At 40.7% G+C, this 24,307-nt stretch overlaps 1 protein-coding gene across 5 annotated transcripts in view; it reads right to left on the reverse strand.

The window, feature by feature from the left end:
• Nucleotides 1–24,307, reverse strand: part of LOC126416192 (uncharacterized) — a 206,723-nt gene that overhangs the window by 173,801 nt on the left and 8,615 nt on the right. Inside the window, exon 2 of one of the 5 annotated variants that reach the window (XM_050083779.1) lies at nucleotides 11,334–11,475. The exons of the other annotated variants lie outside the window; for them this stretch is intronic. The gene's annotated coding sequence lies outside the window, so the exon portion shown is untranslated. The remainder of the gene's footprint in view (nucleotides 1–11,333; nucleotides 11,476–24,307) is intronic. 5 annotated transcript variants of the gene reach the window in all.

The raw sequence follows: 24,307 nt of genomic DNA on the forward strand, positions 1-24,307 counted from the left end.
ATTCTATGACAAGCTAGGCTCCAACATCATGGAGTTGTGCCATAGGGTTGAGAACTGTTGGGTCCTCATAAATGGGTCAGGTGCACATGACACATCAGAGGATGCTACCCAGGTGCTGACTGTGCGAGGTGCACACAAGTTTTTTTTTTAGATTAGGCAACTTCCCATCCAATACATATAATGACAGCTGTACAAAACCCACAAGTACCAGTGTAAGACTGAAAGAAATGCCTTTTGCAGGTGAGAGTATTAAAAATCCTAGTGGTTAACTACCGAAGCATTTGCAACAAAGTGCCAGAGTTTAAAGTGCCCCTGAAAAATTGTGGAGCTCATGTAATACTAATTACAGAACGCTGGTTGAAACTTGAAATTGATAGTAGAGAGTTTTGGGGAACATTTACATGTGTATCAAAAGGATAGGGTAATGAGAAATGGAGGTGGAGTATTTGTCACGGCAGACAAGAAACTCAAATCAACTGAGATAGAAATTGAAGTTGCCTGTGAGACTGTTTGGGCAAGATTCAGTATCAGGGTTGGGCATAAAATGGTAACTGGATCCTTCTATCACCCACCAGACTCACCTCCTGGTATACAATGGCTGTTCAAAAAGTAACGTGACTGTCCAAGATAGCTGAGAAGATGTCAATGATGAACCTCACTCTGGACGCCCCAGCACATCAACAAAAGGTAAAAACATCGAAGCTGTGAAGAAAATTGTTTTGAAAAATCATCGAATTACCATAAGAGATGTCGCTGAGGATGTTGGCATATCGGTTGGCTCGTGTCATGCAATTTTTTCGGATGTTTTGGACTTGAGCCGTGTGTCAGCGAAGTTTGTTCTAAAAATTCTCAATTTTGATCAGAAGAACCGTCACGTGAGCATTGCTCAGGAGCTCTTGAACGACATCAATGATGATCCTGATTTGCTCAAAAAGGTCATAACTGGTGATGAAACATGGGTTTATAGCTATGATGTTGAAACCAAAGCCCAGTCATCCCAATGGAAGCATCTCGGAGAGCCAAGACCGAAAAATGCACACAAGTTTGATCAAATGTCAAAATTTTGCTCACTATTTTTTTCAATTACCAGGGCATAATGCATCATGAATTTTTGCCTCAAGGTCATATGGTCAATAAGGAGTATTAACTTGATGTTATGCGCCATTTGCGAAAAGCAACACAAAAACGTCCGGAATTGTGGAAAAACGATTCATGGCTTTTTCATCACAACAATGCAACTGCTCATTCATTGTTGCTTGTGAGAATATTCACCATATTTGGCCCCCTACGACTTTTTCCTGTTCCCAAAACTGAAGACACCTATGAAAGGACAAAGATTTTCAATGATCAATGAAAACGGCATCACTGGAAGTACTTAAGGCTGTTCCAAGAGGTGCTTATGAGAAGTGCTTCCAGGATTGGAAGAAGTGTTGACACAAGTGTATTGTATCGGAGGGGGATTACTTTGAAGGGGACAACATGAATATTGATGAATAAATAAATATTTTTTCATAAAAATATAAGGTTACCTTACTTTTTGAACACACCTCGTAACTGAAAACTTGAGAGAAAACCTCAGTTCACACTTGTAAGCTGCCCAATCATAACTGCTATCACTGGTGGAGACTTAAATCATCCAAAAATCAACTGTGAAAACTGCTGTTTTGTTGGTGGTGGACGTGATAAGACTTCCTGTGAAACTAGTTTTGCTAGTGATGGATGTGGTAAGACTTCTTGTGAAACATTACTAAGTGCCTTCTTTGAAAACTACCTAGAACAAATACATCAGAACCCCACTTATGATGGAAATACATTTATCTAATGGCAACAAATACATCTGACCTCTTGGAGGACATCTACATCAAAATTAGCAGCAGTGATCATGATGCGGTTGTGGCAACAATGATTCCAAAGTACAAAGTGGTATGGCGTCAAGTCAGCACCAGCACACCAGCTGGGAATGACCGTGAAGAGAAGGCTGTGGGAAGAAGTCAGCCAATCACACGCTGACTGACCTCCCTTCCAGGATGCCAACGTGACAGCAGTGGCCCCTATGTGACGAGGACACAAGCACCGCGCCCGACTAGCGACAGCAAGCTCGATAGCAGCGCCAGTGTTAGTGACTTCATTAGCTCTCTCTACTTAGCGCAGACTTTTATTTGTCTATTCTGAAGAAGGCTGATTATTTTGTATGCTGCCCTTTGCTTGTGAGACATGTATTGTAATTGTCTTATTGTAATAAAACTCATTAATACGAGTTGTTTGATTGATTGTCTATTGACCCAAGTATGCAGGATTCTTAGACACAACAAAATTGACGCTGAGGATGGACGAATAACATTGGTGACAAGGCGAACCCAGAGCAACCAGCTGCCACAGATTTTGTTTTGTCGTGGGCTTCTGTAGTTTGCTGGCGCCTTAATTCCACCTTGTCCTTTCATTGCAGGGGTGTGTTTACATGTTTTAACAGTATAGTGTTTTTTCTATTCAGTGTTTTCAGGTAGGGTTGCAGAAATTTTCTTTGTTTGTGTGCTTATTTTTATTGCTCGCATTCTCTGTTTATTGCATTTGTCTATTCCAAAATGAGCAGCCCATATCTCCCACCGCCTACGCAGGTGACTCAGCTGCAAGTGATAGATGCAACACAGCTAACACAGATGTTTCAGTGTCAGACGCAGCAGATTGTAACCCTTCCCAATATGGTACAGCAGTTACACGCAACCCAAGCAACGAACACTGCGCAACATGCAACTGTAGCTCTGAGTGCGATACTGCTTTTTTGCCAGTTTAATGCAAAAGAAGAGGAATGGCTTGAGTGGTTGCAACAGTAAGAAGCCCACACCAACGTGTCAGGTACTGTGAAATTTTTTACTTTTTGTCAACGGCAGGAAGTGCAGTCTTTCACCTTATTCAGAAATTGTTCCCTAATGCCACTCTGAGTGAACTTTCCTATAATCAGGATGTAGCATCTCTAACTAACTATTATGACCAACACGTGAATGTGGTGGCAGCTAGGTACCAATTCTTTCATTGCAAGAAATGGTCAGAACAAAAATATCGCGAGTGGGTAACAGATTTGCAGGGTGTGATGAGGAAGTGCAAATTCAAATGAGGTCAAACTTGGAGAACAGATTTTGAAACAGTCAGATCCATCATTTCTCATGTAATGAAAATTCAAGGTCAATATGATTCAGGTGCCATAGCGGACGATAAATCTGAGCACCCACCAATTTATTGGGTCGAGTCGTCTCTTGCTCACGACCGGCTCAGTAGGCAGCAACAGCACACGTGCACCAAGCTGCGTAAACAGTTCTCTAAACAGGCGGCTACATCAGTGAACAGAATTAAGTCATGCCGTTGGTACTATTCACTGCATACACACCAAGATCGCCCATCCGGACAAGCACAGTGTTACACTTGTGGCAAGAAAGGTCATGTACAATCCATATGTTTGCACTGGAACAAACATAAGAATTCTGTCCATTCACAAAAATTTAGACACAAGGAATCAGTGCAGTGCTTTCACACACAACTGTGTCATAAAGGCAGGTCTATTGCTTTCGCATCAAAGGTGTTGTCCAAAGCTCAGTGTAACTATTCACAAATAGAGAAAGAGGCATTGGCTACTGTGTATGGTGTCACCAAATTCCAGCACTATATGTATGGCAGAAAATTCTAGTTAGTAACAGATCACAAGCCATTGCGGCACCTGTTTCATCCGATGAAGCCAGTTCCTGTACAAATTGCCAAAAAATTGCAAAGATAGGCTTTGTTGTTGTCTCAATACCAGTACAAGATTGTGTATCATTCGACAGCTCAACACGGTAATGCAGACACCCTTTCACGTCTTCCGATTGGCCCTGATCCAGACTCTGATGCTTCTGTTGCATCTTGTTGTCACATCGATGGATACGATTCTGAACTGCTTCAATCCTTTTTTCTGATCTATAGGAAAATTGCACTGGTTATGGAAGCTGATTCAGATTTGACCATTTTGCTCATTTCATAGCATAAAGAACTCTGTAGTGCACCGATACTTTGCATAGCCTCGCTATACAGCAAGGTGTGATTCTTGTTCAAAATGACAGCGCACAGTCACACGCGTTGATCCCCAAAGCTTTGCAAAAAGAAGTGTTGCAGTTACTTCACCAAGGACACGAGGGGATTGTATGAAACAGTTAGCACTTCAACATTGTACTTGGGAGGGTACGGACATCCAAATAGAGAAGATGACGTCAGAGTATCACGCATGTGTGGAAAATCAGCCTGCTCTGCCACAAAAATTCTCTGCTTGGCCTAAGTTGCAATCACCATGGCAACACGTGGACATCGACTTTACGGGACCTTTTTGGAACATTTGCTGGTTGATTGTGGTGGACTTGTAGCAAGTTTCCTTTTGCTGTGCCAATGTACTCGACAATGTCACATAGCACAGTTCAGGCGTTGTACTCTATTTTTTGCCTCAAAGGTTCGCCTGAAGCCATAGTGTCTAACAATGGCCCTCAGTTCATGTCAAATGAATTTGAAACATTCTGTGAATGCAATGGCTTACAAAATCTAACTAGTGCAGCATCCCATCCACAGTCAAATGGTGAAGCGGAATGTTTTGTCAGAACCGTCAAGCAGCAGACAGCCAAACTTCACACCACCCACAATAGGGATCAAGCATTGCATCTGTTTCTTCCCCCCTACTGTTCGCATTCACAATATGGACCATTGCCCGCTGAATTGCTTTACGGCCGCCGCCATTGGACACTACTCCACCCTCCTCAGCATCTGGTATTGAAGGAAGGCCACCAGGTATCACTTTGTGGTGCATGATATTGGGTTTTAGTGTGGCCACAGCAGCTACCAGAGGATGTTATCATGACACCGCGGGATGAACCCATGGATACGAAGCCTTCGCCTCCTCCGCTTCCTCTTGTCCTACCAATGCAGCTGGACTCTCCCACACTGCAGCAGCTGACACCTTCTACCTCTTGGTATGTGCCACATACCCTTCTGGGCATTTTCCAGGGGACATTTCCACCAAAATGAAGGCTGGATGGCGGGTTATGACTGGAAGTCTGACATCCCCTGCAACCACAGCTTCCAGTCCATCAAAGAGCCCACACTCCTGCATACACCCCCCCCCCCCCCCCCCGCCTCCCACTGTCGTGCTCCATATACGATTATGGTCTGCAGCTTGTGGGGGGGGGGGGGGGGGGGGGGGGGAGAGGAATGTTACGACGGCGTTAAGTCAGCGCCAACATGCCAGTTGGGAATGATAGGGAATAGGGAAAAGAAGGATGTGGGAAGCCTGGTTGGTTTGCGAGATTGAAGGGACCAGACTACAATGGCCATCGATCCCTTGCTGTGGGAAGAAGTCAGCCAATCACATGCCGACCGAACTTCCTTCCGGGATGACAACCAACAGCAGAGGCCCCTACATGAAGAGGACACAAGTGCCGCACCCGACTGGTGACAGCCAGTTCGATAACAGCATCAATGTTAGTGACTTTGTTAGCTCTCTCTACACAGCACAGACTTTTATTTGTCTATTCTGAAGAAGACTGATTATTTCGTATGTTGCCCTTTGCTTGTGACACATTTATCAAAGTTATGTATTGTAATTGTCTTATTGTAATAAAACTCATTAATACGAGTTGTTTGATTGTTTGTCTAGTGACCCGAGTATGCAGGATTCCTAGACACAACACAAAGACCAATAGCGGCATATCTCAATGAGGAATTTGAAACTTTCAGCACAAGACAGGAGCACAAGACAGGAGCACAGACAGGAACTGTGGCCCAAGTTTACAGGAATAGTTGACCATACACTGGATAGATATGTTCTCAATAGAACAGTTCATAATGGGAGGGACCCTCAGTGGTATGCAGCCACTGTAAAGAAACTTCTACAGAAACTGTATAACAGGTGTAAAACAAGGAACAGGACTACAGACAGAGAGGTGTCTGAATGAAACATGTTTGGCTGTCAAGGGAGCAGTGTGTTAAGCCTTCAGTGACTACCGTAGCAGAATTTTGTCAAACATTCTTTTGCAAAACTAAAGAAATTCTGCTCGTATGTAAAGCTGTTACAAGCACCAAAGTTAGTATCCAGTCGCTAGCGAATGAGACAGGAACAGAAATTGAGAGTAGCAAAGCAAAAGCCGAAATACTTAACTCTGTTTTCAAATGATCCTTTACACAGGAAAATCCAAGAAAACTAGCCCAATCTAATCCCACACCACTGGAAAGCTGAGTGAAATCAGTGTTAGTGTCAAGGATGTTGAGAAACAGCTGAAATTGTTAAAACTGAACAAAGCTCCAGGGCTTGATGGAATCCCTATGAGATTTTATGTTGAATTTGTGGTTGAGATAATCCCTCTTCCAACTGTAATCTAAGATACCTTGAAGAAAAGAAAAACAAGCTCAGTAGTTGGAAGAAAGCACAGGTAACATCTGTCTACAAGAATGATAGCAGAAGCGATCCACAAAACTACTGCTCAATACCTTGACACTGATTTGTTGTAGAATCCCCAGAACATATTCTGTGCTCAAACATAATGAGGTATCTTGATCAGAATGACCTCCATGTGAACCAGCACAGATTCAGAGGACATTGATCATTAAAATCCAACTCACTCTTTTCTCACATACATACTGAAAGCTTTGGATTGAGGCAATCACACAGATGACGTACTTCTTTATTTCCGAAAGACATTTAACTCAGTATCACACCTTTGCTTATTGGCAAAAGTTCTATCATATGGGGTATCAAGGGAAATTTGTGACTGGACTGACGATTTTTTGTTATGGAGGACACAGCATGTTATGATGGGTAGGGAGTCATTGCAAGATGTAGAAGTAACTTCAAGTGTGCCTCGGTGAAGTGAACAGACCCTTGCTGTTCATGCTGTATATTAATGACCTTGCAGACAACATTAATAGTAACCTCCAACTTTTTGCAGATGATGCAGTTATCTACAATGAAGCTGCATAAATAGTCAGTCAGATCTTGACAAGTTTTCAACATGGTGCACAGATTGGTAACTTGCTTTAAATACTCAGAAATGTAATATTGTGCACTTCACAAAACGAATATGTAGCATCCTATGACTATAATATCAGTGATTCACAGCTGGAATTGGCCAACTCGTACCAACACCTGGGTGTAACATTTTGTAAGGATATGAAGTGGGACAATCACAAAGGCTCAGTCGTGGGTAAAGCAGGTGATAGACTTCAGTTTATTGGTAAAATACTGGGGAAGTGCAGTCAGTCTACATAGGATACTGCTTACAGATCACTCATGTGACCCAATCTAGAATACTGCTCAGGTATGTAGGATCCAAACCAAATAAGGCCAACAGGGGACGTTGAAAATACACAGAGAAGGTCAACACAAATAGTTACAGGTTTATTTGACCTGTGGGAGAGTATTACAGTGATGCTGATGAAACTGAACTGGCACACTCTTGAAGATAGATGTAAACCATCCTGAGACAGTCTCCTAACCACGTATCAAGAACCAGCTTTAAACAATGACTCTAAGAATACACAACAGCCCCTTATATACCGCTCACATAGGGATCATGAGGACAAGATTAGAATAACTACAGCACACAAAGAGGCATTCTAACAACCTTCTTCCTGCACTATGGAACGGGAAGAAACCCTAATAACTGGTATATACTCTCTACCAATCACTATGCAGAGGTTTGCAGGGTATGGATGTAGATGGACATGTAAAACAAAATGCAGCAGGATTTCAAATTGTTTCGAGTGATCCTCTAAATATCCTGACTTGTATCATGCATATTTCAGTACACGTAAGCATTTGCGAACAGAACTGGTGATATACTAGAGACTGCATCTTGATTTAATTGTTTCTCAAGTGGAGACTGAAATCATAATCATTCAACAGAAAGTCTTTTCGCAATAGAAGCCATGTATGTTTCACAGCTATATCTGTGCCATCAAGCCCTTTGGGATCACCAGATGTTTTTTTTTGCCTCAAGTACAATGCTAAAAATGGTTTCTTTTTACACTGACCACCCACCTTTTAACAGTTTTAAAAGAGACTAATGTTGAGGTTCCACCAAGAGTTTGTGAATCTCTATTTGAAGCCCCAAATGTCCTTGTGACAGCATTGGAATCTGGTAAACAAAGTCCAACAAGGTCAAAAGATATTTGAAAGATATTTTCTTTCCCAGTAAGAAAAAAATATCTGCATAACGTTAGACTCTCGCAGTGGTCAGTGTGAAAGACAAGGACCCAAAGGGCTCAACGGCACAGTCACCGACTTGGGATGTTGAAAGAACTGTGACAAAATTTTCAGATCTAGTTCTGTTGAATGATTACTTGAGAAACAATAAAATCAAGCTGCTGCCACTAGTACATAATCAATTCTCTTTGTCAAGGCTTACCATTGTACTGAAATAGGCCTGACATAAATCTGGATATTTAGAGGATCATGTGTCACAATTTGAAATCCTGCTTAATTTTGTTTTATATTGGCTTCTCGATTGTGTATATTACATAAAGAGATTTTATTCATTTTATGTACATGGTGTAAAAGAATATTTTCTTAGCGATTATCATTGTTGTAATGATTCTGTATCATAATAATGAGCTACTTATTATTTTCAATTAACAAAATACACATATGTGAAATAGTAAACTAAAAAACAAAAAGCTTTGAATGTAAAACATAAAATAATAATTTAAAACATAAAACAAATAATTAGAATAGTAATGAATATTTATACATCTGAATTGGCTATGTTGCAAAAAGGACAGCATTTTGTGTACAGCGTATTTTCCAAAGGTGGTATTTTAGAACAGAGTTTTATTACACAGGGATGTATTGGCTTGTAAGCTTCTTTAGTTTACGCTATAAAAAGAGTTTTCATTTTTCAAAATTAATTAATGGTGATGGAGTACCTCTGCAAATTTTCATATTATTACAAAAGTTGATTATACAGTTTTCACAAACATTAACTACATATCTGCTTTTACAGGAGAAAAATCAAACAATAGGAAATCCAGGATGGAATGTTTAGTGCACGCGCAAATGCAACTCACACACTCATGACCACAGTCTCTGGCAACTGAAGCCAGACTGTGAGCAGCAGTACACGATGAGAAAGGCAATTGGGTGGGTGTAAGGAGGAGGCTGGAGTGGCGAGTGGGAGGGATAGTAGGGGAGGGGTGGAGAACAGTGAAGTGCTGTTAGTGGGAGCATGCAGGGACGAGGTGGAAAGAGGGTAGGGCACCTGGTGCAGTCGGGAGGTTAGACAGTGTGCAGGGGAGAGGGTAGCGGAAAAGGAGAGAAGTAAAGAAGTAGAAACACTGGGGCGTAAGGACAATGACTAACGAAAGTTGAAGCCAGGCAGGTTACAGGATTGTAACATATTTTGCAGGGATAGTTCCCAACTATGCAATTCAAAAAAGCTGGTGTTGGTGGGAAGGATCTAGATGGCACAGGCTGTGAAGCAGTCACTGAAATGAAAACCCTCATGCTGGGCAGCATGTTCAGCAACAGGGTGGTTCAGTTATTTGTTGACCACAGTTTATTGGTGGCCATTCATGCAAACATACAACATATTGGTTATCATGCCCACGTAAAATGAAGAACAGTGGTTGCAGCTTAACTTATAGATCACAAGACTTGTTTCACAGGTAATCCTGCCTTTGATTGGACAGGTGACATTGGTGACTGGATTGGAGTAGGTGGTTGCTGTCGTCCGAACAAGAGACAGCCAGGACAAAAGCACCAAAGGTACAAAGATGTGAGCTGGTGCCAGTGCCATAGAGACTTGCCACTTGCGCGAGTTCCACCAGTGCCATGGGCGGTGCTCAGGATGAAGATATCAATTTTGCCTCGGCCAACTGCTGGCCGAGTGTAGTATGCTAATTACCGGATGACAATGGACAGAAGCCCACTCAGAAGATAGAAGAGCAGGTCTCGCTCCCTTGGTGATAGACAGGGAATGTCATTAGTGAATTGTTAGAAGTGAACAGACAGTTGTTGTAAATTGCATTTGTTATGTGCTGTGAACTTCACCACAGATTATTTTCACTTAGCCATTGAGGGCCTTTTTTGGTGTTATATTGCATGCAGTGTTGCAAACTTCATTATTCGAAAAGACACAAACATAAGTAAGCCCTTTTAACTCATTTGTAAGACTTTGTTCATAATGTGTTGGAGTGTTGCAGAGCCTTCATTCTCCTAACTTGTTACCTGACCCTAGGGCATAGCTGTGTAATAGTGGCAGGGAGAAATTGTCATAGCAGTGTACTGCATCAGAAGCGGTTGCACGAACTCACAGACTACCTTAACAACAGTGGCAACTCAGCCTCCACAGCAGTAGCGACAAGGCCTTTACAAAACTGGTGATGAGGGTTTACAAAAGTGGTGGTGAGAGGACGTATGGGACAGATCTTCCATCTACGTCTAGTACAGTGGTATGAGCCAAAGGAGTTTGTAGCAGGGGTTGTGTAGGGATGGACGAGGATGTGTAGGTTCAGAGGGTGGCACAATACCATTATGGGAGGGGTGGGAAGGACATTTCTCATTTCAGAGCACGATGAGAGGTAGTCTAAACCCTGCTGGAGAATGTAGTTCATTGGCTCCAGTCCTTTGTGGTACCGAGTCATGAGGGGAATGCTCCTCTGTGGCCGGACAGTGGGACACTGGGAGGTGGTGGGTGACTGGATAGATAAGGCACAGGAGATCTGTTTTTGTACAAGGTTGGAAGGGTAATTACGGTCTACGAAGGAAACAGTGAGACCCTTGGTATACTTCGAGGGGGACTGCCCATCACTACAGATGCGACGGCCACAGGCGGCTAGGCTTCATGGAAGGGACTTCTTGGCACGGAATGGGTGCCAGCTGCCAAAGTGGACATATTGCTGGTGGTTGGTAGGTTTGATATGGATAGAGGTGCTGATGTAGCCACCTTTGAGATGGAAGTCAACTTCAAGAGAGGCGGCTTGTTGGGTTGAGTCAGTCCAGGTGAACCAAATGGGGTAGAAGGTGTTACGTATCATCATTTGAAAGGTATTCCCTCTAAACCTAAAATGCCAGATTACATTTTGGGTTGTATTTTACCCCTTAAAAGTGAAATCGGGCACAAACAGAAAATATGTATTGCACTATTTTGGTCTGCACCCGCCAAGTTTAAGCAAGATCGTTAATTGACAGTTGGGAATAGTCCCTTGTTAGTAGCAGTTACTGGCAAGCCATATGCATAGAGTTTAATATTTATTTCATCTCTGATAGGGCTGCTTGAGGGCAGTCAGAGTTAATGACATCCAGCTTTGGTTTATTCCCTACAGAAACATACCCAACAAGACCAGAATACAGCACAATGACAACTGATAATTTGTGTCTAGATCCAAGTGTCTTTCATGAAACAGGTGTGAACCCTGTAATGAAATGTTTATCCGAGCATGATGGCGAAACGGCAGCAATATGGGCAATCACATCTGAAAATACACAGCAGAGAGAAATTTAATTATTTCTTAATGAAAAAGCCATAACAATTTAATTTTTTCCTTGTATTAACTAAACAAAACACTTTTTGCCCCTTTACACAAAATTAATATACACTAAGCATAATTAATACAGTAGAATGTTGTTTAAATGAAAATGATTTCTGCTTAAGTAAGCAGATGGTCTGGCAGTGGACTCACCCTTCTCCCCCTTGCTAACAGAAATGTCCATGGACAACTGGGACATTGATTTGCTTGAGTGAACCACTGGCTAAACATGTTGTGCGCTGGTACAGATATTTCATTATATTCCCTGCATGTGGAAGGGAATCACTATATAATGCCAGAAGCTCTTGGAAAACACAAACCAGAACCATACTAAGGAAGGTCAGTATGGAGTTCGCCATTAATTTCCTAGACTGTAACTTACAGGTAGAAAACAGCAAGTATAAATTTGCTAGAAAGGCTCCTTTACTGACACATTCATCTCAGCTTCCTCTTGACATCCAACAAACAGGCAACATTCCATCATGTGATCCACCATCTTTTTACCCCTAGGTCCCAAGACAACTACAACTACTAATTTAATCAAATAAAAACCAATAGCTACATATAATCGATTTGTACCCAACATTATTGACAAAATTCTCAACTAAAAGCGAAGAAGCAAGCCCAATCCCCAATTTAGCCAGTGAATGATGTAAACAGACAGAAAAGGAAATGGAGTAGGTTGCCTTATACAGGTAAAAATTTTAACCGTGGTAAACAATGTTTTAATGTATTTCTCTATGTCCCACAGATCTTAGGTAGATGTTTCTTCGATTCAAAAGGTAAATAACTGGCCAACATGAAAAGTGGGTTTTATAAGACCATCTACGAGTTCAGAGAACATAGAAGATGGAGGTTAAAGAAGTTGCATTCATCCTTTGTTGAACGTTACTTAAACCGAAACAATAAATACATAATAGATGTAGAAATCCTGTACATAGAGGGAAAGGGTGCAAAGCTTACCCAATTAGAAAAAAAGAAACGTATGTGTATATCTCAACCCATCTGCTATTGAATGAGAAAACTCAATCCAATTATTCATTCCTTTCAGGCAATATTACAATCTCCACATAGGAGAAGAACCATGGGTCTTCATCCATGAATAGATAAAGACACAAATTCCCATTGCTGTGCACATATCTCTACTCCAGTGAATGTTTATTCATAGTTATGAATGCTGTCCTAATGAATATTGTAGAGTACAAATGTAGCTTTGTCAAAATTGTCAATAGAGATAATTTTTATAGTTTACCCTAGAGGTCCTAATTTTCAATGGAAAACCATTTCAGAACCTAGCTTGATGCTTATAGCATTAAAAATGGTAACGTTCTACAGACTGATTGCATAATGTAGTGGTCAAGGCACTAATCTCACATTCAAAACGTTGCTGGTTTGAATCTTGTCAAGCAAATTGAAGTCTTTTATATAAGAAATCCATTAGTGTCTGTTCTGGTATCCAGCGACTAGTGGTCTGTGTCTGTTTACCTAGTTGGTGCGGCAGTGAAATATGGCTTGATTTCAACAATCAAGTCTGCAATTACCGTGATCTTGTTGAAGGTCACCACAACCAACTTCAACTTGAAGTAATCATGATGGAACAAATGGAAAGAAATCCGCTACCCCAGGCCCCAGTCAACGGACTGGACTTTCCTGGTCATCGGATTCTGGGGGACCAGGAACATCATGAGGAGAAGAGTCGGAGCTTCTCAAAACCTCTTCGCAAGCACTACCTTGGCACTCTCAATGCAAACACTCTGTTCAAACTGGGAAAACTAAAACAACTGACAGACATGCTAGATAAATTTCACATCAAAATTCTTGCCATCCAAGAGACGCGCTTTGTAGATGAAAACCATTTCGACACAGAACATTACAGGATTTACAAAGGTAAACCTGCTGTCAGAAGAGGAACACCATTATTGTTTGGTACAGGGTTTGCAGTACACAAATCAGTCATGGATAACATCATAGACTTCAATTCAATATCAGAACGTATCTCGACACTGTCCTTCAAATCAGGTAATAAAGCATACACAATTATCAACGCACATGCACCTACAAATGACCATAACAGAAAGAAGCCACAAGAAATTGAAGACTTCTGGGAAGACATGGAGGAAGTAACTAACAACGTACCAGAAAGACATGTGAAAATTGTAATGGGTGATTTCAATGCGCAGCTTGGTAAGGAGAGAAAATTCAGAGAAATAACAGGCCCATACTCAGCACATATTCGCACGAACAGAAATGGGGAACACCTCATAAAATATTGTCAAAACTTTAACCTCAAAATCATGTCAACACAATTTCAAAAACCAAGACGAAAACTTACAACATGGAAAGCACCCAACACAGTGTGGGGAGAATTTCAGATTGATCATGTGGCCATATCCAAGAAAAATTCGCAGGAAATTCTAAATGTCAGAACACGTAAAGGAGTCTTCGAGTCTGATCATTATTTGCTACAAGTTAAGATTAGCCAATCCCAAGACTGAAACAGACAGCGCAAAACAAAATAGTCAAACCTGATCCGGAATACTTGAAGATAAACAGGGATAAAATCGTTGAAGAAATTAATAGGCACTCAATAGACACATGGACAGATCTGGCGAAGGCAGTTCAGAAGACTATGTGCTGGGGACAACCACCTAGAAAACGCAAACATAGGTGGTGGAACGCAAAGTGTGATGAAGCCATTGAGAGAAGAAAGCAAGCATGGGACAAGTTCAGTAGCTACAGAAATTCAGAAACATGGAAAGAATTTCACGAAGTTCAGAAACTAGCATCGAAGGAAATCAGAAGGGAAAAACGAGCATATGACAATAACAGACTAAAAGAAATTGAGGAAGATTTCAAAAGAAATAACACAAGAAATTTTTACAGAACTTTCAAAGAAAATATTAAGGGCTATCAACCCCCTAGCCTCTGCTTCCGAAGAACAGATGGATCCCTGGAAACAAACACAAAAGAAAACTGTAAAATTCTCAAACATTACTTCAATAAACTTCTTAATTGCAAAAAACCTACAGGAAAATTAACATTCCAAAAGACCACATCTAATGCCGATTCTGATCCACCCACAATAGAAGAGATAGAGGAAATCATAAAACAAATGAAAAATAACAGAGCTGCCGGAGAAGATGGTATTATCGCCGAGATCTGGAAACTCCAAGATGAAAACATCACCAAAAAAATCCATAAGATTATCTCCGAAATTTGGATCACAGAGAAAGTGCCAGAGGAATGGAAATGTGCATTGATCCATCCGTTACATAAAAAGGGTGATAAGTCAGATCCAAACAATTACAGAGGCATTTCGCTAGTACCAGTTACATACAAAATTTTCTCTAAGGTGCTATTAAACAGACTAGAACCACAAGCAGATCTGCAAATTGGGGAATACCAGGCAGGCTTCAGAAAAGGGAGATCATGCATCGAACAGATCTGGAACTTGAGAACACTTTTGAAAGTCAGACAGGCAAGAAACACTGTAGTTACCTTTGTGGACTTTAAAAAAGCATATGATTCCATAGACAGACAGACACTCTTTGACGTACTGGAAGAATATGGTATCGACAGAAAAACCAGGGCACTTATACAACAGACGCTTACAGACACTACCTCCAAGATTAAGTTCATGGGAGAAATTTCGGAACCCTTCCACATACACACAGGTGTCTGACAAGGAGGCGGGCTCTCACCAATCCTGTTCAACATGGTGTTAGACAAAATTATCAAGCAGTGGGAGGAACAAGTTAAAGGAATACAGCTGGGAAGAACACGTGAAACCAAAACAATCATAAAATGTCTGGCATTTGCAGATGATATAGCCATACTCAGCAATAATACACAGGAGGCAAAGGAAGCACTGGAATGCTTGCATGAAATAGCTGCCAAAACAGGTCTGCAGGTATCTTACGAGAAGACACAATATATGGAACGACAGACCAACAATGTACACACCATGCATACGGTATATGGATCCGTAGAAAGAGTCGAAAAATTTAAGTATTTAGGGGAGTACATACAAATGGGAGGATCAAACAAGGCGGCTAACATGGAACGAACGAAGAAACTCCAGAAGGCATACAAACTCACATGGTCACATTATAATAAGAAAAGCATATCGAGGCAGGCCAAACTTAGGCACTACAAAACAGTTGTATTACCAGAAGCATTGTACGCGTCAGAAACAACCACAATTGGAGCATCAGGCATCATAGACACAGAAAAAATAGAACGCAAAATTCTCAGGAAAATATTTGGACCAATTCACAGAGATGGCATATGGATGAAGCGACCTACCAAAGAGCTGTACCAGCACACTGACAGACTAACAGACGCGATCAGAAAACGCAGATTAACTTTCTATGGGCACATACAGAGAATGGACAACAACCGACTTACAAAGAAAATTTTTGATGTAGTAAACAGCTCAAGCAAGAAAACAAATTGGTATCATGAAATAGACGAAGACTTAAGGCAGATAGGGATCAACAGGCAAATGATAGGAGACAGGAAATACTTCAGAAACAAAGTTAGGAGTGCAAAATTTATTGTAAAGGAGAGAAAGAAGAAAGGAACATTATGGACAGAGCAAAGGAAACAGGAGCACAGCCAAAGGATGAAGAGATTTTGGGAAGAGAAGAGGAAGAAAGGAAAGAAGTGAAAATTGTGTCATCATGTGATTTTCGAGTTCAAACACTGTCCATAAGGGCAACAATGAAATGAATGAATGAATGAATGAAAAACAAAGATGAGGTGACTTACCGAACGAAAGCGCTGGCAGGTCGACAGACACACAAACATATACACAAAATTCAAGCTTTCGCAACAAACTGTTGCCTCATCAGGAAAGAAGGACGGAGAGGGAAAGACGAAAGGATGTGGGTTTTAAGGGAGAGGGTAAGGAGTCATTCCAATCCCGGGAGCGGAAAGACTTACCTTAGAGGGAAAAGAGGACGGGTATGCACTCGCACACACACACATATCCATCCACACATACAGACACAAGCAGACCAGTGTGTGTGTGTGTGTGTGTGTGTGTGTGTGTGTGTGTGTGTGTGTGTGTGTGTGTGGCGCGCGTGCGCAAGCGCGAGTGTATACCCGTCCTTTTTTCCCCCTAAGGTAAGTCTTTCTGCTCCCGGGATTGGAATGACTCCTTACCCTCTCCCTTAAAACCCACAGCCTTTCGTCTTTCCCTCTCCTTCCTTCTTTCCTGATGAGGCAACTGTTTGTTGCGAAAGCTTGAATTTTGTGTATATGTTTGTGTGTCTATCAACCTGCCAGCGCTTTCGTTCGGTAAGTCACCTCATCTTTGTTTTTATATATAATTTTTCCCACGTGGAATGTTTCCCTCTACTATATTGATATCATTAAATTGAAGTCTTTTACGTTTAAATCTTTACTGAAATGACTTTGAACATTATTTTTGTTCAATTAATCAATTTATGTGTAATTTTTTTATTCATTTGTCACGCTATATTAATCATCGTACAACATACATCATCTACTCTTGTTTTTCTTCCTGTGGAGTCCTTGTTCATGTGATTTTAATTACAGTTATGTGATAACTTCAATTTCACTGCTTTGATTTTGTCATCCGACATTTTTGTCCATATTACTGGCATTCATTACTTCTATTTCTCATTTTACTTGAATTTTGTTTTACTTATCACTGCGTTCTGAAAATCACCGTTCATGTTATTTTTTCTGTAATGCAATTAGACTTTATGTTTTAAATGTTTGTATAATTATTGCCATTCAAAGCAAGGTACATCTTGTAATGAAAAATACAGGGTTATTACAAATGATTGAAGCGATTTCACAGCTCTACAATAACTTTATTATTTGAGATATTTTCACAATGCTTTGCACACACATACAAAAACTCAAAAATTTTTAGGCATTCACAAATGTTCGATATGTGCCCCTTTAGTGATTCGGCAGACATCAAGCCGATAATCAAGTTCCTCCCACACTCGGCGCAGCAATGAGTTCGAAAGCATCGTTGATGCGAGCTCGCAGTTCTGGCACGTTTCTTGGTAGAGGAGGTTTAAACACTGAATCTTTCACATAACCCCACAGAAAGAAATAGCATGGGGTTAAGTCGGGAGAGCGTGGAGGCCATGACATGAATTGGTGATCATGACCTCCACCACGACCGATTCATCGGTTTTCCAATCTCCTGTTTAAGAAATGCTGAACATCATGATGGAAGTGCGGTGGAGCACCATCCTGTTGAAAGATGAAGTCGGCGCTGTCGGTCTCTAGTTGTGGCATGAGCCAATTTTCCAGCATGTCCGGATACACGTGTCCTGTAACGTTTTTTTCGCAGAAGAAAAAGGGGCCGTAAACTTTAAACCGTGAGATTGCACAAAACATGTTAACTTTTGGTGAATTGCGAATTTGCTGCACGAATGCGTGAGGATTCTCTACCGCCCAGATTCGCACATTGTGTCTGTTCACTTCACCATTAAGAAAAAATGTTGCTTCATCAATGAAAACAAGTTTCGCACTGAAAGCATCCTCTTCCACGAGCTGTTGCAAACGCGCTGAAAATTCAAAGCGTTTGACTTTGTCATCGGGTGTCAGGGCTTGTAGCAATTGTAAATGGTAAGGCTTCTGCTTTAGCCTTTTCCATAAGATTTTCCAAACCGTCGGCTGTGGTACGTCTAGCTCCCTGCTTCCTTTATTCGTCGACTTCCGCGGGCTACGCGTGAAACTTGCCCGCAGGCGTTCAACCGTTTCTTCGCTCACTGCAGGCCGACCCGTTGATTTCCCCTTACAGAGGCATCCAGAATCTTTAAACTGCGCATACCATCGCCGAATGGAGTTAGCAGTTGGTGGATCTTTGTTGAACTTCGTCCTGAAGTGTCGTTGCACTGTTATGACTGACTGATGTGAGTGCATTTCAAGCACGACATACGCTTTCTCGGCTCCTGTCGCCATTTTGTCTCACTGTGCTCTCGAGCGCTCTGGCGGCAGAAACCTGAAGTGCGGCTTCAGCCGAACAAAACTTTATGAGTTTTTCTACGTATCTGTAGTGTGTCGTGACCATATGTCAATGAATGGAGCTACAGTGAATTTATGAAATCGCTTCAATCATTTGTAATAGCCGTACATTCTTGGCACCACTGCACAGCCAAAAAAAAAAAGATTATTTCATCTTTTATTTCTTAACTGAGAAATCAGCATTTTCAAATGTGTAAACATTATGACAGATAAATAAAAATAATTAAATTCACATGCACAAAGATTCCGAGAGGAAAAAGAATGATAGGAAGAATAAAATAATGGCAATTGAAGAAGATAAAACTTTGATTAAAATGGTATGACAAAGAAAAACGAATGAATGAAATTGCATGTAAAACAATTAAATAAAAATGGTGATGACAGCAACTACAATAAGATTTGTTAAAAAAATAATAAATTAAAAAATAAAAATTCAACGTACTGACGAGGTTCGAACCAAAAACCATTTGCATATGAGGTTAGTACCTTTAAACCATTACGCTATGCTACCAGTCTGTAAATTTGTACTACATTTACAGCTGTAGAGCATCATGCGAAATTCTGAAATTTTTTTTAACTCTCAAACAAGGCCACACAATGCTGAATGGTTGCACCTTACCCTACATCAATGTACAGATTGTTTCAAAAAGTCAACCCCATTGCTGAGGGCCTCGCCTTTTAAATCCAGAAGCAATAGATTAAGAATTTGATGTGTTTATCTTTGCTTGGTAGCTATCTTTGGGATCAGCTGTATACAGAAAAAGGAGTTATAACCCAAAACTTAGGTCATACAGTAATAACAAAATTTCTGGAACAAGGCAAGATAGTGTTTCATTTAGTTAATACAATAAGTAACATTTCACCAATGACCTGCAGCTGAATCAATTAAAATGATTAACTTTTTCTGTATAACAGGTCAGGGCCAATCACAGAAAAAGTCAAGAGAGAGCATTTTGTTTACTGCAGTGCACCAGCTCTGCTCAAGATTAGAACATGCTACAGGCAATAAAGCAAAATTCTGCATCACGTCATACACTACGCACAGAAATTTATAATCCCAAGAACAAAGAAATAACAAGTTTTAACATTATTAGACCTGAAATGAATAAATGATACTCATCTACCCAATGAAATGAGACACATGATGTTAAATTCAAATCAGTAGTCAATAATACGAATGAGTTCTATTAGTTAGAAACAAAAAACAGTTCAACTGTGAACAGGACCATTGGACTTATTTATACCAGCACTGCATATTGAAGCACCAGATGTCAGTTCAGAAATATTACAGGAATCAACAGGTTACTGGAAAGCGAAAACTCTTCTGCTCAGAGTGGTATTTCAACCAAAGTATTAAAGTCTTCCACTGGCTTGGCTGTGTCTCCTTTCAGCTACCATTGTAATCAGTTGGTAAGACAGTGTATTTTCGGAAAGACTAAATAAAGTATGTGGCACACTTATTTATAACAGTGGAGATAAGCTAGTGGCCTCTAATTACAGACCAACCTACCTACCTCATCCCTGTATCTTCAAAATGTTCTGTGAAGGTAACTTACAACAGAATATTTAACTCCTCTCTGACAATTTTCTGAAATAGTTCAAGTTTAGTTTCTGTAAAGGCTTCTACATAAAGAATTCTGAGAAGTTGTTCTCCGAGTATAATGCTGAATGCCTTATAATGGCGTATGGCTGCAGTTCCTTTTTGCAAATTAATATATGCAAGAAACTGCACAAGCTTCAAACGCATATCTGAATTACAGCAGTTCATGTGTGGACACTGCTCAGACAACGTATCTGTCTAATTCAGAATTGCGATCTGTGCTCCTACACTAAATAACGGGGTATTCTGGGATTATAATGTTATAACACACACAGTTGACACACCATTCGCACTTGAACCTGTTAGGTATGAAGGATATCGTCCCTACCCAGGGATGAAGTGAACAACAAGAGGAAAGCAAGGGTTTCATTCTGCTTCACTCTTTAATATTTGGCGGATATGTATCCAATAGCCAGTACATGTATTTGTTGAGAAATGTCACCATTGCTTGTATTGCTTATCTACTATCCAACAACAACTCTCCTCTCCGTATTAGATCTGTGACATATAGTCACCTAAGAGGAATGAGACCATTTTATATAAACAGAGCTTTTTTTTTAAAAAAAAAAAAAAATACACTGTTGTTATAGTTGCTGGAAAAAAGTCACTTAATCAGGAACTCAATTTTATCGATATGTTTCAAGTAAACTGATCTTTTTATTCAGCAACTCAATTTTATTGATGTGTTTTAAGTAAACTCATCTTCAGAATATCAAAGGAGGTTGGGAGCTTCCTACAAATGTTAATGGCATCATGTTAAAGTACTGACATCAGAGTGACACTAATGTTGTGGAACCTGCACCGCCATGTTCCATATGCTGGACCAGAAAGATTGAGTTTCCGTTGTCTTTAGTAAGACCATTGTTGAGATGGAGCTGACAGATCTGTTGTCTTTTGATAACATGTTGTTTAGTCTAATCGGGAATTCTGTGTCCTAGACAACATACATTTCAAGAGCAAGTAAGTTATTTTATTTACTGCCATTTGCTGCTTGTTTGGCAAGCACCAGGGCTAACATTTTACTACATTTATTTTACACATGTGCTCTGGAATCGCCTAAACAATAACCAGCAGGTTGTCAGCATATGCCACAACACCAGCATTTCAAGTAGGAGCTCTGTCATTATTTCAAAAGGAATGGGCCACTGGGGGCACCCCTTTGTGATAAAAAACTTCCTGGATGCCAATTACTACACATACAGTGTCCTTGCCGTTGGTGGGGAGGCTTGCACGCCTCAGCAATACAGATAGCCATACCGTAGGTGCAACCACAACGGTGGGGTATCTGTTGAGAGGCCAGACAAATGTGTGGTTCCTGAAGAGGGGCAGCAGCCTTTTCAGTACTTGCAGGGGCAACAGTCTGGATGATTGACTGATCTGGCCTTGTAACACTAACCAAAACAGCCTTGCTGTGCTGGTACTGCGAACGGCTGAAAGCAAGGGGAAACTATGGACCTAATTTTTCCCGACGGCATGCAGCTTTACTGTATGATTAAATGATGATGGCGTCCTCTTGGGTAAAATATTCCGGAGGTAAAATAGTCCCCCCATTCAGATCTATGGGCGGGGACTACCCAAGAGGACGTCATTATCAGGATAAAGAAAACTGGCGTTCTACAGATCGGAGCGTGGAATGTCAGATCCCTTAATCGGGCAGGTAGGTTAGAAAATTTAAAAAGGGAAATGGATAGGTTAAAGTTAGATACAGTGGGAATTAGTGAAGTTCGGTGGCAGGAGGAACAAGACTTTTGGTCAGGTGAATACAGGGTTATAAATACAAAATCAAATAGGGGTAATGCAGGAGTTGGTTTAATAATGAATAAAAAAATAGGAGTGCGGGTAAGTTACTACAAACAGCATAGTGAACGCACTGTTGTGGCCAAGATAGACTCGAAGCCCACGCCTACTACAGTAGTACAAAAAAAAAAAAATGGTTCAAATGGCTCTGAGCACTATGGGACTTAACATCTATGGTCATCAGTCCCCTAGAACTTTGAACTACTTAAACCTAACTAACCTAAGGACAGCACACAACACCCAGCCATCACGAGGCAGAGAAAATCCCTGACCCCGCCAGGAATCGAACCCGGGAACCCGGGCGTGGGAAGCGAGAACGCTACCGCACGACCACGAGATGCGGGCTACAGTAGTACAAATTTATATGCCAACTAGCTCTGCAGATGACGAAGAAATTGAAGAAATGTATGATGAAATAAAAGAAATTATTCAGATAGTGAATGGAGACGAAAATTTAATAGTCATGGGTGACTGGAATTCGGTAGTAGGAAAAGGAAGAGAAGGAAACTTAGTAATTGAATATGGATTGGGGCTAAGAAATGAAAGAGAAAGCCACCTGATAGAATTTTGCACAGAGCACAGCTTAATCATAGCTAACACTTAGTTCAAGAATCATAAAAGAAGGTTGTATACATGGAAGAAGCCTGGAGATACTGACAGGTTTCAGATAGGTTATATAATGGTAAGACAGAGATTTAGGAACCAGGTTTTAAATTGTAAGACATTTCCAGGGGCAGATGTGAACTCTGATCACAATCTATTGGTTATGAACAGTAGATTAAAACTGAAGAAACTGCAAAAAGGTGGGAATTTAAGGAGATGGGACCTGGATAAACTGAAAGAACCAGAGGTTGTACAGTGTTTCAGGGAGAGCATAAGGGAACAATTGACAGGAATGGGGGAAAGAAATACAGTAGAAGAAGAATGGGTAGCTTTGAGAGATGAAGTAGTGAAGGCAGCAGAGGATTCAGTAGGTAAAAAGACGAGGGCTATTAGAAATCCTTGGGTAACAGAAGAAATACTGAATTTAATTGATGAAAGTAGAAAATATAAAAATGCAGTAAATGAAGCAGGCAAAAAGGAATACAAACGTCTCAAAAACGAGATCGACAGGAAGTGCAAAATGGCTAAGCAGGGATGGCTAGAGGACAAATGTAAGGATGTAGAGGCTTATCTCACTAGGGGTAAGATAGATAATGCCCACAGGGAAAATTAAAGAGACTTTTGGAGAAAGAACCATTTGCATGAATAACAAGAGCTTTGATGGAAACCCAGTTCTAAGCAAAGAAGGAAAAGCAGAAAGGTGGAAGGAGTATATAGAGGGTCTATAGAAGGGCGATATACTTGAGGACAATATTATGGAAATTGAAGAGGATGTAGATGAAATGGGAGATATGATACTGTGTGAAGAGTTTGACAGAGCACTGAAAGACCCGAGTTGAAACAAGGCCCCGGGAGTAGACAACATTTCATTAGAACTACTGACAGCCTTGGGAGAGCCAGTCCTGACAAAACTTTACCATCTGGTGAGCAAGATGTATGAGACAGGTGAAATACCCTCAGACTTCAAGAAGAATATAATAATTCCAATCCCAAAGAAAGCAGGTGCTGACAGATGTGCAAATTACCAAACAATCAGTTTAATAAGTCACAGATGCAAAATACTAACGCATATTCTCTACAGACGAATGGAAAAACTGGTAGAAGCTGACCTCGAGGAAAATCAGTTTGGATTCCGTAGAAATATTGGAACACGTGAGGCAATACTGACCATACCACTTATCTTAGAAGCTAGATTAAGGAATGGCAAACCTACGTTTATAGCATTTGTAGACTTAGAGAAAGCTTTTGGCAATGTTGAAGGTGGCAGGGGTGAAATACAGGCAGCGAAAGGCTATTTACAATTTGTACAGAAACCAAATGGCAGTTATAAGAGTCGAGGGGCACGAAAGGGAAGCAATGGTTGGGAAGGGAGGGAGACAGGGTTGTAGCCTATCCCCGATGTTATTCAATCTGTATATTGAGCAAGCAGTGAAGGAAACAAAAGAAAAATTCAGAGTAGGTATTAAAATCCATGGAGAAGAAATAAAAACTTTGAGGTTCACCGATGACATTGTAATTCTGTCAGAGACAGCAAAGGACTTGGAAGAGCAGTTGAATGGAATGGACAGTGTCTTGAAAGGAGAATATAAGATGAACATCAACAAAAGCAAAACGAGGATAATGGAATGTAGTTGAATTAAGTCGGGTGATGCTGAGGGAATTAGATTAGGAAATGAGACACTTAAAGTAGTAAAGGAGTTTTGCTATTTGGGGAGCAAAATAACTGATGATGGTCGAAGTAGAGGATATAAAATGTAGACTGGC

The sequence above is a fragment of the Schistocerca serialis genome, chromosome 8, assembly GCF_023864345.2.
Source record: "Schistocerca serialis cubense isolate TAMUIC-IGC-003099 chromosome 8, iqSchSeri2.2, whole genome shotgun sequence".
NCBI lineage: Eukaryota > Metazoa > Arthropoda > Insecta > Orthoptera > Acrididae > Schistocerca > Schistocerca serialis.